General features: G+C 42.7%; 1 protein-coding gene across 3 annotated transcripts in view; it reads left to right on the top strand.

The window, feature by feature from the left end:
• Positions 1-15902, top strand: part of RAB7A (RAB7A, member RAS oncogene family) — a 285667-nt gene that overhangs the window by 254675 nt on the left and 15090 nt on the right. Inside the window, exon 1 of one of the 3 annotated variants that reach the window (XM_063121359.1) lies at positions 2288-2397. The exons of 1 other annotated variant lie outside the window; for it this stretch is intronic. The gene's annotated coding sequence lies outside the window, so the exon portion shown is untranslated. Of the gene's footprint in view, positions 1-2287; positions 2398-2985; positions 3005-15902 lie in introns of those variants that run through there. One more of the 3 variants, XM_063121360.1, reaches the window with a different exon arrangement.

Raw genomic sequence — 15902 nt, 5'->3', positions numbered from 1 at the left:
AAGAGCTTCACCGGCTGCCGGTGGCTGCTGGGGTGCGTTACAAGGTTTTGTTAACTATGTATAAAGCCCTGCACTGCCTGGGCCCTGGTTACTGGAGTGTGCGCCTCACTGCTGTGTCCCACCATTGGCAGACTCGCTCTCAGGAGCAGGGCGCCCTGATGATCCTCAGCTGCAATTTGAAAGGTGAAGGGACCAGAGCTTTTTCAGTGGTTGGTAGCCTGTTGTGGAGCAATTTGCCACCAGAGGTTAGACAGGCTCCTACTGTCAATTGTTTTAAATGCCTCTGTAAGGCGTTTTTACTTTCACGAGAGTTTAGGGAAGGGGTGGTTTAAATTTTAATGTGGGTTGAGGGTTTTTAATGGAAATTGTTTTGTGTGTTATTGTAAAGCGCCACGATGCCAGAAATGGCAAGGTGGTGCTACAAAAATGTGTTTTTTAAAATAAAAAAAATTAAATTCTTCTATCATTTTCACATTCCCTACATGATCGTTGGGCAGATGTCCTATCCAGTAGTGTAGCAGAGCCAGGGCTTGCTGGAGGCAGTGCTCACACTATTGTATTAGAAGGGGCACTGACATCACCTGACATACACATACACACAGAAAGAGAATTAGCTGCAATCATTGCAATAGCTGGGGGGAAATACATTTTCCCATCAACAATATACTGCTCCCTGTTGTAATGCAAAGTACTTCAGGGTGACTTAAGGCTTCTCTACATGAGCGATTTATTGCATGCTTATGATTGGTCACTCACAGAAGTTAGTGGGTTCTTTACACGACATCATCAACTCCAGGACATCTCCCATGCTTTCCCTCTTTTATCTCACTTTCAAAAAGATAATGTGAAAAGGGGGGTTATTCCATCAATCCGCTGTGTGAAATGCCAGTATTATGCTATAATTCAGCCACTAGATGGCACTGTCTAATGGAAAAGATAGAAAAATGAAGTTTTCAATTGAACTCAACTCAAATCACATATCTGCCGTGAAGGAGCCCTTCATAATCCTGGAAAGAACTGGAAGCAGAAACCCCTGCTCACGGTTGCAGGTTTTTTTGCTTAATGTAGAAAAATTCTTAGTCTTGAATGAGCAGTTGAGATTTATTAGCTTTATAAAAGACCTGCTCCTGGTGGTGATGAAAACTGCTACAGCTGGCTTGTTGATATAGATCAGCACAGCACCCAGAATTTTTGGTCTCTCCTTGGAGTTGTGGCTATGGGGGTTGTCATGAGGAGCGCCTGCACTTCACCACTGATCCTATCAATTTTGTAGAAGATTTTATTTCTTTACCTCATCACACATCACAGTACAGTTTAGACTACCATGCTGGCAATAAGAGGCAGAATTGCTTGACTTGCTTGCCCTTTGTTATTTCAGTTTTCCTAATTTATTTCCTAATGTTATTTCAGTGGGAAAAGGATCACATTTAAAAATAAAGGTGGACCAGAATCAGGGGTCCAGTTCTACTGTGGAGGAGAGACTAATAAACTAGAAAATATTCCATTATTGGTCATTTTCACAGGCTAATGTTGTGGAAGAAAAGAATGGAGCAGAGATGCATAAAGCGGCAGATTGAGAAACGTACTGATTGGCATTGGGGAGGATGGTGTGTCCTAGGTTTGGAGGATTGTGACTTATATCACCTGCAGAAGTCACTTCAAGGGATACTTCATACCACCAGTGATCTCAAGGGAACATGCAACCCTGGCCTGTTGTTACTAGTTTTGTTCTCCTCAGAAACTCCTGCCTTGTCTTTTTAACCTTTACACCACTCCTTTGAGCGTTTCATGCATGACACGTTGCTTCAGTTCAGTGGTTATGGGGTAATGCAACAGCCTGGGGAGTGCAAGATCAGAGGTTTTGCAGGAGAAATACGGGTAGGGCAGTAATGCTGATCGTATGCGCAGACTGTCAGCCACAGGGAAATCGACGTGACGTCTGAATAGATATGCGCTTCTAACGCAATCTTAGGCCTGTTTACTCGGAAGTAAATCCCACTCTGTTCAGTGGAGCTTATGCTCTAATGGAAAAAAGGGGGGCTGCTGCTTGCTTCCAAATAAACGCGGCTGGCAAGACTCCGCTGCTGAGCCCCCTTGTCCTCACAACGACCGCACCGGAGTCCTGCGAGATAATGGCAGCAAGATCAAGCACCATAGAGTTGCCACCTCAGGCTAGAGCGGAAGACTTCCCGAAGCGTCGTCCGGCCTCAAGCCCCGCCCCCTAGCGCGTCAGCGCATCAACACGCCGGACGGGTCCCGTGACCGGAAGGGGGCGAGCAAGAGGCGGAAGTGAAAGCGGGGAGGGTGTTTGGCCCCATTAAAGCAGAGCCGAACGGAGCAGAGAGGAGGTAGCAGCGAGGCGTCCTTGTGTCAGCCGAGGCCGCGTCTTCTTTTACGGTGAGTTAAGGGGGGGCTGGTCGTGGTGGGGCTCTGGAGAGCGGCTATGCGGGCCCGTTCGTCGGCCGCCGGGCTCGGCGTCGGGTGCGAGGCCCTGGGGCGGGGCGCCTGGGGCGCGGCGACTGGCTCCCTCGGCAGCCTTCTGGGCGGAGGACGCGGCTCGAGCAGCGGCCTCCGAAGTGGGAGCGCTTTCCCCCCTCCGGAGCCATGTTCGCTGAGGAGGGAGCGGCTGTCTGGGCCCCGCCCTGGTCTCTTAGGGGCCGGAGGGACGTGGTTCCCTTCAAGGGCCAGCTTGGAGGGGAGTTTAGCCATTTAGTGATGGTCCTCAGGCGCGCGCGCGGGGGGGAGAGAGAGAGAAAGAAAGAAAGGTGGGCTGCCTTTAGGGGAGCGCCAGCGGTGGGCTGTCCCCTGTGAGGGGAGTCGGTCGAAGTCCTTGAGTTGCTTCCTCTTTCTTTCTTTTTTCCCTCTCCCCCCCTCCCCCCCTCCCCCGGCGCTTCCCGGAACAAAGGAATGTGGGATGTGGAGCCCGATGTCTGCATGTGTTAGTTCGGTGTGGGTCGCTTAGTAAAGTAATAACTCGGTGCTTGGCCCGCGGGAGCTCTGGAAGGTGAGAAAGCTGGTGAGCAGCTACAAGCCCAGCCCAAGTCTCTTTTCCCCGCCCCTGTTTGCTAAACAATAAGGCTTCCTGTAGCTCCCGGCTGAACAGTTCGTCGGCTACGGATAGGCGCCTTAGCTTCTGGACTTCTTAAGTGTATTTGCTCTGTTCATGTTAATCTGAAGTGCTTCGTCTTTAGAAAGCACTTTAAAAAAATAAACTTCCTCCCCCATAATTTGAGTCCGGAACCGTTTAATAAGGATCATTCACTTGTCCCCACCCCCATGTAAATGATCTCTTGGGAGGCATATACTGTAGCGGGTGGCTGGAAGATGCTGCTTTTCCTAGTGGCTTAATGCTCCAATCCTGAACACACTTACGGACTCAGCCCCACTGAATACAGTGGGACTTACTTCTGAATAAGTAACCTTGGATTGTGCTGCACATAAGCTATTAAGCAAGGGTCTTTGTGCATTGCTTGACGATTTTTCTCATGGTGAATTGCCTATGTGGAATGAATTTGGTATGTACAAGGACAGTTAAATATAGCAATCTGTTCCAAGGATCTGCTCTGAATGCATGAATGGAAAACTAATGAGGCCAGCTTGATGTTATCTTACTAGCTAAACATGAGGTCACTGATTAATATGGGGAATGGCAAACAAAAGTGTGATCTCCCATATTTACTTCTTCAAAACTCACTAGTCTGATCAACACTGCAAATAGTTCAAAGGCTACTAGTGGCCTCTAAGACTTGACTCACTGATGTCCTTGAGTAGAGCTTGTTTTGTTGCTATTGTCTGTGTGTGATCTTGTCAGACTGATTCTTCTATTCTAGTTTGGTAGCCCCAAATACTTAAGTATGGGACAATGGTATGAAAGCATGTTGATTTTTAAAACTGTAATACAAACAGCAAGAACAGAAATGGATTGGATTTTAAACTGAACTTGCTATAATGGTTACCAAATGCTATCTGACAGTAAAAGGTAAGCAACTTTTTGAGAAACAATTTTGTTGACATAAAGTCAGCTGGAAATATCTAGCTTAAAATTCAGTGTATTCTTGGGTGCCAAGCTATCAAATGCTCCTCATGTAAATTTAGTATCTCGTATCCTGTGTAGTTTCTGGGAATATGCTTTTACTTTTGTTGTTGATTGGTTGCTGGGGAGAGAAACTTGATTTGCGGTAGGTGGAGTCCAGATACTTTTCCTGTTCAAAGCTGTGCACTCCGCTGTCTCCCCTTGTGATTGCAGCAGCTGATTAAGCACATGATGTAGTTCATGGATGGTTAACTATAATTTGTCTAAGTAAAGGGATCAAAGAAATGCAAACAAATAGTGGCCGAGGAAGCTACCAAATACAACCCGTCTCTTCTCACTCCAGAAATTGTGACGTATGCAAAAATGTGGGGGCTCTACAACAGTCACCTTCTCTGGAAAATCTTTTCTGCAGTTGTGTAGTCCAGGAGTTTGTTCAACATAGTTTGGAAACAAATAGGTTTTAGCTGTTGCATATTGTAAATGAAGTCACTCAGAACGACTTCCAGTCTTGTAGAATATCAATAATACAAAATATGTAGAAATGTTTTTAGTGTCTCAGTACGGGAAAGATCCTCTTAGGTGTTTCTTTCCTACCTGTAATAATGTCTAGCCAAGTGTTTTTGAAACAGAAGAAAGGAGAAAGCCCAGTTGTATATCCAGTATATTTTCTCCTTATAGCTCCATGCAGAACTTCAATAAAATAGAGTATGTCTTCTTACATTGGTATCAAGGTTTCCCTTCATTACTTGATAGCTCTTAAGCAAGACTTGGGGAATTTTTTAATTAAAAACAACATGGACTCCAGCTGCATATTTTGCTGTGCAATATTTATTTAATTTATATACCGCCCCATAGCTGAAGCTCTCTGGGCGGTTTACAAAAGTACAAATATAAATGTTTGCCCCTTCTCTTTGCCAAATATGAGTGTTGCTACTTGGAGACCATTTAATCTGAAATATCATTTCCCCCCCCCCTCCTATTTCACTTTTACTCATCTTCAACTACAAAATGACATTGCCTCTTTTCAAAGTCACAAGTGACTCAGAGAAATTGGAGTCTGAAAGTTGCCTCCCACCGTCATCCAAAAGCACGTGCCTTCTACTCTCCAACCCAAAAGTTGACTTGATAAGAGCTGCAAGGACACCAGGTAGGATTCTGAGTTTGATCGGCTGGAGGCACGTGGTAACTCCCACAACCCCACCAGTGTGTAGAGAACGGTAAGATGGAGAAGATTCTAGGTTCGGCCCCTGCAGTCTTCAGCTAAAAAGGAACTTCGTTAGCAGGTAATGGGGAAGATATCTGTTAAATGCTGGAGAGCTGCTGCCAGGCATAATAGACCATACTGGGCTCAGGGTTCAATGGTCTGTCTTAGTAAAGGGCAGTGATGAAAGTGAAAACTGAACACTGTTAAATTATACATGTACACATCTGAATTCAGGCCATGCTCAAAATGATATATGTTGATGGACAGTGTCTGTTTACATCTGAAAATGGGTTGTTAAAGTTAACTAAGAGTAATTCGATACATGTTTAGACAGAAAAAAGTCCAGCAATTCCCAGCTTTCCTCAGTCAGCCATCTGGGAGTTATAGGACTCCTTCCTGTTTAAACATTCATAGGATTGCACCCTAAAAGGTTGTTGGATTCCTTCCAGCATCAACTGAAGCACATCTTGAAACCTATGTATGTGTAGGCAATAGACTGTTTGTTTCGCAAGGGCGACGTGTGGGTGGTGCAGCCAGAAATGCAGCTCTGTTCAGAACTATCTGATACCTAGTCTAGGATGGCTCAGGCTGTTCCTGTTGGGGATGGGCAAAGACATCAATGCACAAACACCATAGAGGTTCTGAGAACCGATGCTTGCATAGAATAGAACTTGATGGAGAAGGGTGGTGGCACAGTGTTAAAGCACCTGCTTTACATGCAGAAGGTTCCAGGTTCAGCCTTTGGCATCCCCAGGTAGGGCTGGAAAGACTTCGGTCTGAAGCAATGGAGAGCTGCTGCTTTTCACTGTAGAACAATACTGTACAAGATGGGGTCTGACTGGTATAAGGAAACTTCCTGTATTCCTCTCATTTCATCTAGGGAACTGGCTCTGTCAGAAACCTAACTGTTGACTTGTATATGACTTCTAGATTGTCAGCTCCCATATTGTCCTAGATGCTCTGGATATGAACGGCTTGACTGGAGTTGGTGGTGTACTAGTTCTAGAAAATGTTTGATATGGAAGGCTCACCCTTGTTTAAGCCAGTTTTAGTGTCACCTGTTAACACAGAAGGATGTTAATTGGGGTAGAGGATGCAGGTAACTACTCCTGTAAGATCCATGCTTATTCTGATTTGTGTAACTGAGTCATCTGTCAGTTGGGATTGGTAGTTTTCAGGCTAACTTGGATGCAGACAGGGTGATGTGCTCTCTCTGACCTTCCTTGGGAAGCTCACCCTCAAGCAACTTTGAAAATACGGGAATGGACCAGCTTGTCTGCAGGGTATTTGACCTTAGTTCCAGAGCCAGACATGGTCTTGGCAATGATGGCTTCAGACAGTGCACAGTGAAGTGGATAAAGCTACAAGGGATTCTGATTCCTAGCAGCCATCCCATACATAGTGTCATACTTAGAGGAACCAGGTTGTCCTGAAGCCTTCTATGAAATAGTTTGAAGTGGTTTATCTGCTATTGCTGGAGCACTGCTCTTACACCAATGCCCTTTCTTTTGATTATGTATTCATACACTAATGCTGGCTTGCAAGTCTTCTACCCCTTTTAGCTAAAAGATGCTACCATCTGGGCAGAAAGCAAAAGTATGAGCAACCCAATATGCTATGCAAAATTTACAGTGGCTCATCCATATTGGATGGCTGAAACAGATCTCCTCAAAGTGCATTTGAGGTGACATTTCACAAACATTTGCCTGCCCCCTAATATTAACTGATGTCATATTCCATATCTCATTAAAGAAATCCATTTGCAACTCTCTCTTTTTGGTTATTGCTCAACCGTTCTCCAGCTCTTTCTCCATCCTCCCCAATGCCAATCAGTACGTTTCTCAATCTGCCGCTTTATGCATCTCTGCTCCATTCTTTTCTTCCACAACATTAGCCTGTGAAAATGACCAATAATGGAATATTTTCTAGTTTATTAGTCTCTCCTCCACAGTAGAACTGGACCCCTGATTCTGGTCCACCTTTATTTTTAAATGTGATCCTTTTCCCACTTAGGTTCAAGAGTAAGCCCAGCGTTATTTCTCTTCGAGCAGATCCCATCATTGTTGGACTTCTCCCCCTTTATTTAGAGCTGTGAGGTATACATGAGTGTTGCTGAAGGTGGTGGGGGAGATCAACAGCCTAATGTGATAGAATTGATTAGAGCAGTCTGGAAGAGCCATTGTGACTTTTCTAGGCATCTGCAGGCATATATTACATTCTGCCCACGGTGGCTGTCACATCATTTCAGGTGGGGGTCATTTTTGCATGGGGCCCGTTGGCACCCAGCTTGCTGTGGGTTGTCATGTTGTGCCACCCAGGTAGCATGGGTTATTTGAGAGTTTGTCGAATCCTCAAACCCCTGCTGTCTGGATTTGCATGAAACAGGCTGGGCACCATGTAGAAACGGCAGCCATGGGCACCTGGCACAACATGTCACCCCTTGAGTAAATTAATGCACAGTGTACTGTCATGTCATCCGAACCAGCTCAATAGCTGACTTTGAGCTTGAGGCACAGTTAAATCCCGCTTGCTTTCTGGACTACTATCTTAAGACTCCATGCAGAGGTTCTGCAGGAACAAAGATAAAAGACTTCTGCCCTGGACAGCGGTTTCTGGTCAGGAGATGGTATTGTTCTGTCCAGCTCAGTGATCTAATTTGTCCCTTATTTATTTCATATTCATACTGCCCAATAGCTGAGACTCTCTGAGCAGTTCACAATTAAAGCTATCAAGTACAACAAGTCAGAATAAATTTAAAACTTTAAAAGTTATAAATACCATATAAAATCAAAGTAAGTTACAGTAAAAGGACAGCCTGTGTGAAAAGGTATGTTTTCAGGAGATGTTTAAAGCATGTTACATCTTCCGCCTCCTGAACCACACAAGGGAGGGTTATCCAGATGGTGGGTGCTGCTACAGAAATGTCCCGCCATTGAAGTTTTTCATGGTGGCATTCCGTTAGTTTCGGAATGACCAGCAAGACCCCCTCTAAAGATTGTAAATGTTGTCTGGGTGTACATAAGGGAAGATGGTCTGCTAGGTATCCTGGTCCCAAGTTGGTCCCTTACTTCAAGACTACTCACATTTGAGGCAATGGTGTCAACTGATATACTGCTGCGTCTTAGCTATATTTCACTTTCTGAACGAGAGCTACAGTTTTATTGTGACGATGAATGGCTGTGGTGTGAGATGAGATGCAGGGAAACAGAAACCTCATGGGTGAAGCAGTGATGGTCACAGCCTTACCAACTATCCTCCAGCTTCCCTGAGCACTCAAGTTCACACCTATTGGGTTTGTTGATGTACCTAGATAGTAAAGTTCTAAAACTGGCCAGGAATACTGCTTGAGCTCTTAGCTATTGGGATGGTTCCAACCCCTACTACTAGATCCAGGAAAGTTGCTGTCATCAAGCATATCTAATCTTGAGACTAGGCTACTGTACTGAACTCCATGTGGGGCTATCCTTAAATTCTAGAAACTTCTTCTGTTGCAAACCATGGTGGCCTGCCCTCAGTGGGGTGGGTACCCAACAACATATTAAGCTACTGCAAAAATAGTGTTTTGGTACCCCATTCAGGGAGCTCTGTTTGAAGTTCTAAATGGCTTGACAGCAGTATCAACTGATCTAAATTGCCCTAAAGAAGTATATGTCAATCAAATCTTCTATTGGTAGTTCATGTGTGATGGGTGGAAAAGATATCCTATTTAAGAGGGTATTCTTCCGATGTTGCTCCTTCTTTCTACAGTGCATTCTTTCTGTCTTACTTGATCCCACTGTTGCCCCAGAGCCAAAGAGCCCTGCTGATTCAGACTGAAAAGGCCTAACTAGTCCCAACATCCCATTTCCCATGGTGGCCACAGTAAACGTTGAAATAAAAAACACAAATTTTGTATTCAGCTTATTTACAAATATTGAGGTCTAGAAGCATATTTTGATATAAAGTTAAATTATATAACTGAAAACTGTATTCTGCAGTGTAAACAGGAATTATCTTTCTCTAATCCTGTAGATTGTGTATCAAAAAACCTTCATCCTGTCAATCTCAAAACCTTAAAAGTGTACAAATATCCCACTGTAATCGAAGATCAAAACACACTCCTTACACATGGCCCATTGTAATTGAAGATGCAATCTGCACTTCCCCACCCTGAAACATTCTCAATCTTTCATGTGTGTGTTGTGGGGCAGGATTAGAATTCAGCCTGTCAAAGGCTGGTTCAAAAACTGCTGCTCTTATTTCTTGTGTGTTCTGAAAGTTCAGGGCAGGCTTATAAGGAGCGGACAGGCTACATTACCAAACTATTTTACTCTATCACAGTTGAGTAGTCTTCACTGGCTAAATGTGTAGAGTTAAAAGACTTGCATGCATGAGGAATATCTTAAATAGAGTTTCATGAAGCATCCTGTTATCAGTGGCTATCCAGCCTTGGAAATCTTGCTGCAAGCATATCTGCTGATGACGGGTTTCTTAGCAAGGATGCAGAATTCATGGAGCTGCTCTGCTTGAAGCTCTGCCTAGCACTGGTCTGCCCTGGATGATGTCACTGTTGTTGATAAGGGCTGTCTCTTCCGTAAAATGTGGCTTGCCAGGGTGTCAAGCATAAATGGCTAAGAATATGGCAGGGTTTTTTCCCCCCAGTGTTTGTTAATGCACACTGTCGAAATTAACAAGTCTGATCAAGCCTACCAGCCTGATTAGCTATTAATTGGCAAAAAACAATTTCTGCCCCTGGAAAAACTAACTGAAGCATGATTATCCTGTTTACTAAAACCTCTGGAAGCTTCTGTGAGGTTAAAGTAGAACCTGTAAAATTACTGAAAATTGTGAAATTTGTGGGACGGCAGCATTATTTGCATGAGTGTTGCCATATTAAAATAACTAATTCAGAGTTACTTCAGGCCTGAAGGGGAAAAACATCTCTAAATACATGCCAAATTGAGGTAGTATTGTTTAATTGAGTTTTCACAATAAGATATGGAGAGAGAGAAAAACCCACAAAAGTTCCCTCCCCGGGCTTGATCCGTTTCACAGTTTTTCTTCTTCGGTCTTTCATTTTCTTTCTCTACTCCAGTGTGGTGTATTAAATTGATTGTTTATTTGTGTATCTTCCTTTCATGAGTCCGACAAATTTTTGTAAGCTTCTGCCATAGTTATTCTGTTCAATTCTTTTTTCATATAGTCTATGTATTTTTGCCAATCCATCCTGAAAGTATCTCTTTTCTTTATTCCTCTGTATACTCTTAACTTCTGTGTCAGTTTCTCATTTATTGCTATATCCCAAATTTTATTTTTCCACAAACTTACTGTCAACATCCGAGCTGTCCTCCAATTACTTGCTATCAATTGCTTTGCAGCTGTCAACAAAAAAACAATACTTTTTCTTTTACCTTTCTATTTTCTTTAACATACATATTCAATAAAGCTAATTCTGGTGTTGTACAGATCTCTTGGTCGGTAATTTTTCCTTTTTCTTGGAAAATCTTGTCCCAAAACTTCCCAACCTTTATACACTCCCACCACATATGAATTTGTGTTCCATTGTTTTAACACAAAGGTGTTAAACACAAAGGTGTCAGATTCTCATTGATTTTTGCCAGCTTCATGGGTGTCAGATACCACTTCTGGATGCACCTTCTTTTTCTCTTGTGGATATTGTTTGGAAAGGGAAAATCTCAAAGAAATTTCTCCATTCTTCATCCTCCATCTCCTCTTTAATGTCTCTTTCCCATACCTGTTTTATTGTTACATTCGCCCTAATCCTCCTGCTTTATTAAGGTTCTGTATATCTGTGTTATTGTGCCCTTATCTCCTACTTTAATTGTCTATAATTTTTTCCTATTCTGTTAAATCTCTTGTGCTTTGCCTTATTACCTTTCTATGTTTTATAAATCTACTAATTTGCATCCATGCTATCCATGACATTCCTGTATTTTGTGTACAATTGTTCTGTATTCCCTATGTTATGGGATGTTGCTGTTCATAAAAAATTCTCATTTGTGTCAGTCCTATATCAAATTCCAGATACATCCAAAGTGGTGTTAATAGTGAGATCCCTGGCAGTAATTTATTTATTTATTTATTTATCATACTTATACCCCGCTCCTCAGCCAAAAAAGGCTCTCGGAGCGGCTTACACTTAGCAAAGAAGACAGTCCCTGCCCTCAGGCTTACAATCTAATAAAGACATGACACACAAGGAAAAGGAGTCAAGGAGGGAGGGAGGGAGGAGAGAGAAAGAAAGAAAGAAAGAGAGAGAGTCCAGCAGGAGCAGGCCCCGATGTTACTTCTGCCTGCTCCTGTACCCTCGGTCCTTCTTCTTCCCCACAGGGCCAAGATAGCAGTTTGCCCTGTTGGGGGGGGGGAGAGTCCAGCAGGAGCAGGCCCCGATGTTACTTCTGCCTGCTCCTGTCCCCATGGTCCTTCTTCTTCCCCACAGGGCCAAGAAGGCAGTTTGCCCTGTGGGGGGGGGGGGAGAGTCCAGCAGGAGCAGGCCCCGATGTTACTTCTGCCTGCTCCTGTTCCCTCGGTCTTTCTTCTTCCCCACAGGGCCAAGATAGCAGTTTGCCCTGTTGTGGGGGGAAGAGTCCAGCAGGAGCAGGCCCCGATGTTACTTCTGCCTGCTCCTGTCCCCTCGGTCCTTCTTCTTCCCCACAGGGCCAAGATGGCAGTTTGCCCTGTGGGGGGGGAAGAGTCCAGCAGGAGCAGGCCCCAATGTTACTTCTGCCTGCTCCTGTCCCCTCGGTAATTTCTCTTTTCTGAAATACCATACTTTCAATGTTCCTTTTATTGTACTTTGTTTCTCATTTGTCATTTTATATATTTTCTACTATAAAACATATTGTTTTCTGCTATAAAACATATTCTGTATTTCTTCTTGCTTTTATCCCTTCAGTTCCCTTTCTATTTCTACCCATTGTGTATTGTCCCTTCCTTTATTATTGTTAATAGGTGTCTTAATTGATATGTATCTTTTTAGATGTGGTATAATCCATCCTCCTTCTTGCACAGAGCTGTATCTAAAAGCTTTCCGTGGTCTTTTGCTCGTAAAAATATTTTTTTCTATCATGTTTTGCCATGTTCTAAACCTTTTGATTGGAATTTCCTTTGGTAATACATTAAATAGATAAGTAAATTTTGGTAATAACATCATTTTTAGTCAAAATCCAATCTGAGAGTGATAGCTGTATCATCTCCCATCTGGCTACATCATTTTTTAGTTCTTTCCAGAGTTTTCCATAATTTAGATTACATATATTTTTCTGTTTATTAAGGATCTGGATTCCTAGATATCTAAATGCTTTTGTTACTAGAGGAATACCTGTCATTTTTGAAATTTCTATTTGTTCTTGAGGTCCTATGTTCAAACACATCAAATCAGATTTCTTTATATTTGCCTTAAGTCCTGCTACCTGCTGGAATTCCGCTAGTTCTCTTATCAATTCTTTTATTCCCTTTTTTAGTTTCATAGTATAAATAAAATATTGTCTGCATATAAGTTTAATTTAAATTCTCTACCACCCACTTGTATCCCTCTGATATCTATATTTGCCCTGAGTGTCAGCAAGAAACTCAATCACCATTGTAAATAAAAGTAGTGATAAAGGGCATCCTTGCCTTGTTCCTGAATTAAGTCTTATTTCAAATCCATTGTATCTTATGTTTGCACATATATTGCCCCTATTATATGTTTAAACGTACTTCCCAGATTGTATATGGTTGGCAGATAATATAAATCTTGGGTTTGCATTATCAAAAGCCTTATATAGGTCTAGTGCCATAATTGCTGTGGGTGTGTCCATGTTTTTGGGAGGGGGGCCCCATGCTTGTATTTCATTAAATAATTTCTTCAGTTGTGGCATCAACTCATCCATAAATGGTCTTATGAACAAGTATTACAAGCCTTATGTGCAAATACATCTGTATCATACAAGAGCTAGAATTACTGATTTCTCAAATGGAAAAAATTGTATAGCATGGCCTTTTTAAGGAGGAGCTCTTCTCTATCATTTAATATAGGTGCTTTGGTCCTTCTAGTTCTAAACAGATTGTTAATAGTTGTGGCTAGATCTAGGAAGCTATTGCAATAGTAATTATACATTTCTTACCCTCCTCTCCCTCTGGATCGAGGCAGGGAACAACATTAAATACAAACACCATAAAATACATAAAACTGATTAAAACATATAAAACTAATACAATATTAAAGTAACAATCATATACCTTAAATTCTACTGGGTAGGCCTGCCAGAAGAGATTAGTCTTTATAGCTTTTTAAAAATTCAGAAAGACTGTTAGCGAATCTCTCCCGGCAGGCCATTCCACAGTCTGGGAGCGGCAGAAAAGAAGGTCCTCTGGGTAATAGTTGTCAGCCTAGTTTTGGCTGACTGTAGTAATTTTTTTCCAGAGGACCTGAGTGTGTGTGGGGATTGTACAGGATAAGGCGATCCCGCAGGTAACCTGGATCCAAACCATGTAGGGCTTTAAAGGTAATAACCACTTTATATTTTACCTGGAAACTAATTGGTAGCCAGTGAAGTGATTTTAGAGTTGTTGGATTGCTCACTTATGTGAAGATTTTCTATTAAAAAAAATAAAACTTGATCTAAATCCTGTCCATATTCAACACTGCTCCTGTATCTTGTGGATATCCCATGCAGCAAGATTACACAGGCTCCACTGGGTCTGAAGTTGGTGCTTTTAACACTCATTTGAGTTTTGCTTGGTCTCAGACTTCGTTTACTTAGCCCAAATTCATGAGGTCCTGCTTGTTCATCCCTGGCCGATGGCTGGTTGGCCACTGTGTGAACAGAATGCTGGACTAGATGGACCCTTGGTCTGATCCAGCATGGCACTTCTTACGTTCTTGTGTTCTTATTTATCTAGCTTAATTCTATTCCTAATAGTGGGTGCAAACTCTTATTCTATAAATGGTAGTGTGGAAAACAAGATCATGGTTGTACTCATGGAAACTTTTCTACCTTGTTTGGTTTACTGTTATGTGCTTCTAGCTTTGTACTAAATGGCCAAAAGCTAGAAAGCTCTGGTCATGTTTAGCTGGAAGCTGAGTGCAACATTGGTGGGAGCAGTGGTGCCAAGGTTGAGTATTGCTGTAACTCTAATCTGTTCAGTGCATGGAAAGCACCCTGCAATATGAGGGACTTGAGAATAGATCAAGCCTAAAATCCGTTGAGAGATAACACTTCAAGTTTCCCTAGCTACACAGAAGCCTGACTCCTTATGTGCTGCAGTCTTGCATTTGAGTTTCAGAGCAAGTGCAATCTCTTGAAATAATCTTTCTAAAAGCTTCATGTTCTGGCAGCAGTTGAAGTGGTCATCACAATATTGTAAAACATTGTCCAGTCCCAAAAAATAGACCACTACTTTCACCTATTAGCATTTGCTGCTGCTTGAGCTGAGAAGGGATGTTCATGTGTAAGGCACCCCTTGCACTCTAAGTATGATTTGGCCTAGCTGCATTCAAAACTCATGAAACAAATGCTGATTGCTTAGACTGGCACTGACTTCCAAAAGAACCAATGTATTGTAACCTCAAGTACCGTTCACATCTCTAAAAATATTTGTTGAAAAGTAAGGCTCCTAATTCTTATGGGAGAAAGCAGATATTTTCTCAGTACAGGAGGGCAAGTGATTAAGCACCCTGAGCCCACACATGATTCTGTAATCTGACTGTGTAGCCTTGAGCCAAGTACTGTTCCTATGGACACCAGAAGGAGCAAATGAGAGGAGGAGGGGAAGACATACAGCCAGGAAGAAATGAAGTTAGCAATAGGAACTTGCTTAATATGTGCAAAAAGTGAAACGCAGTTCCTTTAACTATGCTCAAAGCAGCACAGGCACCTCAAAGTTGCCTCTACCTTAGTTTCTCCCTTAATAGGCCCATTCTCAAAGGCAAATATAAAACTACCACAGTGTGCTGGATTTTGTGACAAAATAACTTCAGTGGAAAGGTGGAGTTTCTGCCTAAATGCTGAAAGAGCAATCTTCTATCTAGCATGGTGTGGGTCTAGCAAAAGTAAGGGGAAACCAAAGCAACAGACATAAAAACTCCCATGCTTCAGAATATCTGGAGTAGTGCCCTCCCAGCCCCATAATTAAAATCGAAAGCGCTACATGTCCGTGGGTTAATGAGCGTCTGACATACTACTACCCATGTCACCGGTGGGTCAAGATACTCCAGAAGAGTATGGGCAGGGATAGCCTTAATTGGTATGGCTGATTAACATTTGGCAAAGTTCTGCCCATGGTATTCACCAGCTCTCCCTATATTGCATGTGATGAGATTGTCAGAATAGTACTAGCTTTCTTCCAGAAACTTCAGACTCCATGCACTCTTCCGCATGGGCAATTGGCAGACCTGATGTCCAAGTCTTTTGAAAAAGAGACTGCAACTTGGCAGCAGTATAAGGGAATGCTTAGGCGAGTATATAAGTCAGCAGTAAAATAGCTGGTAGCATCATTGACTACTTGAAAATGGATGAAATCACTTGCTGCTCAATGCAACTGAGAGGACGCTTGGTAGTCCTGGCCCTTTAAACTTCAGCGCTGCATAGTTGGCACCACATTGTGGACTCCTGCCTTAGATCTCTCCAGGCCTTCAAGTCAGATCCAAAATGTATCCCTAAGGCTGATCCGTTACACTTA

This window comes from Elgaria multicarinata, chromosome 3 (genome assembly GCF_023053635.1).
Source record: "Elgaria multicarinata webbii isolate HBS135686 ecotype San Diego chromosome 3, rElgMul1.1.pri, whole genome shotgun sequence".
In the NCBI taxonomy this organism is placed as follows: Eukaryota; Metazoa; Chordata; class Lepidosauria; order Squamata; family Anguidae; genus Elgaria; species Elgaria multicarinata.
Note: the sequence above shows the minus strand (reverse complement) of the source record. Positions and strands in the feature narration are given on the sequence as shown.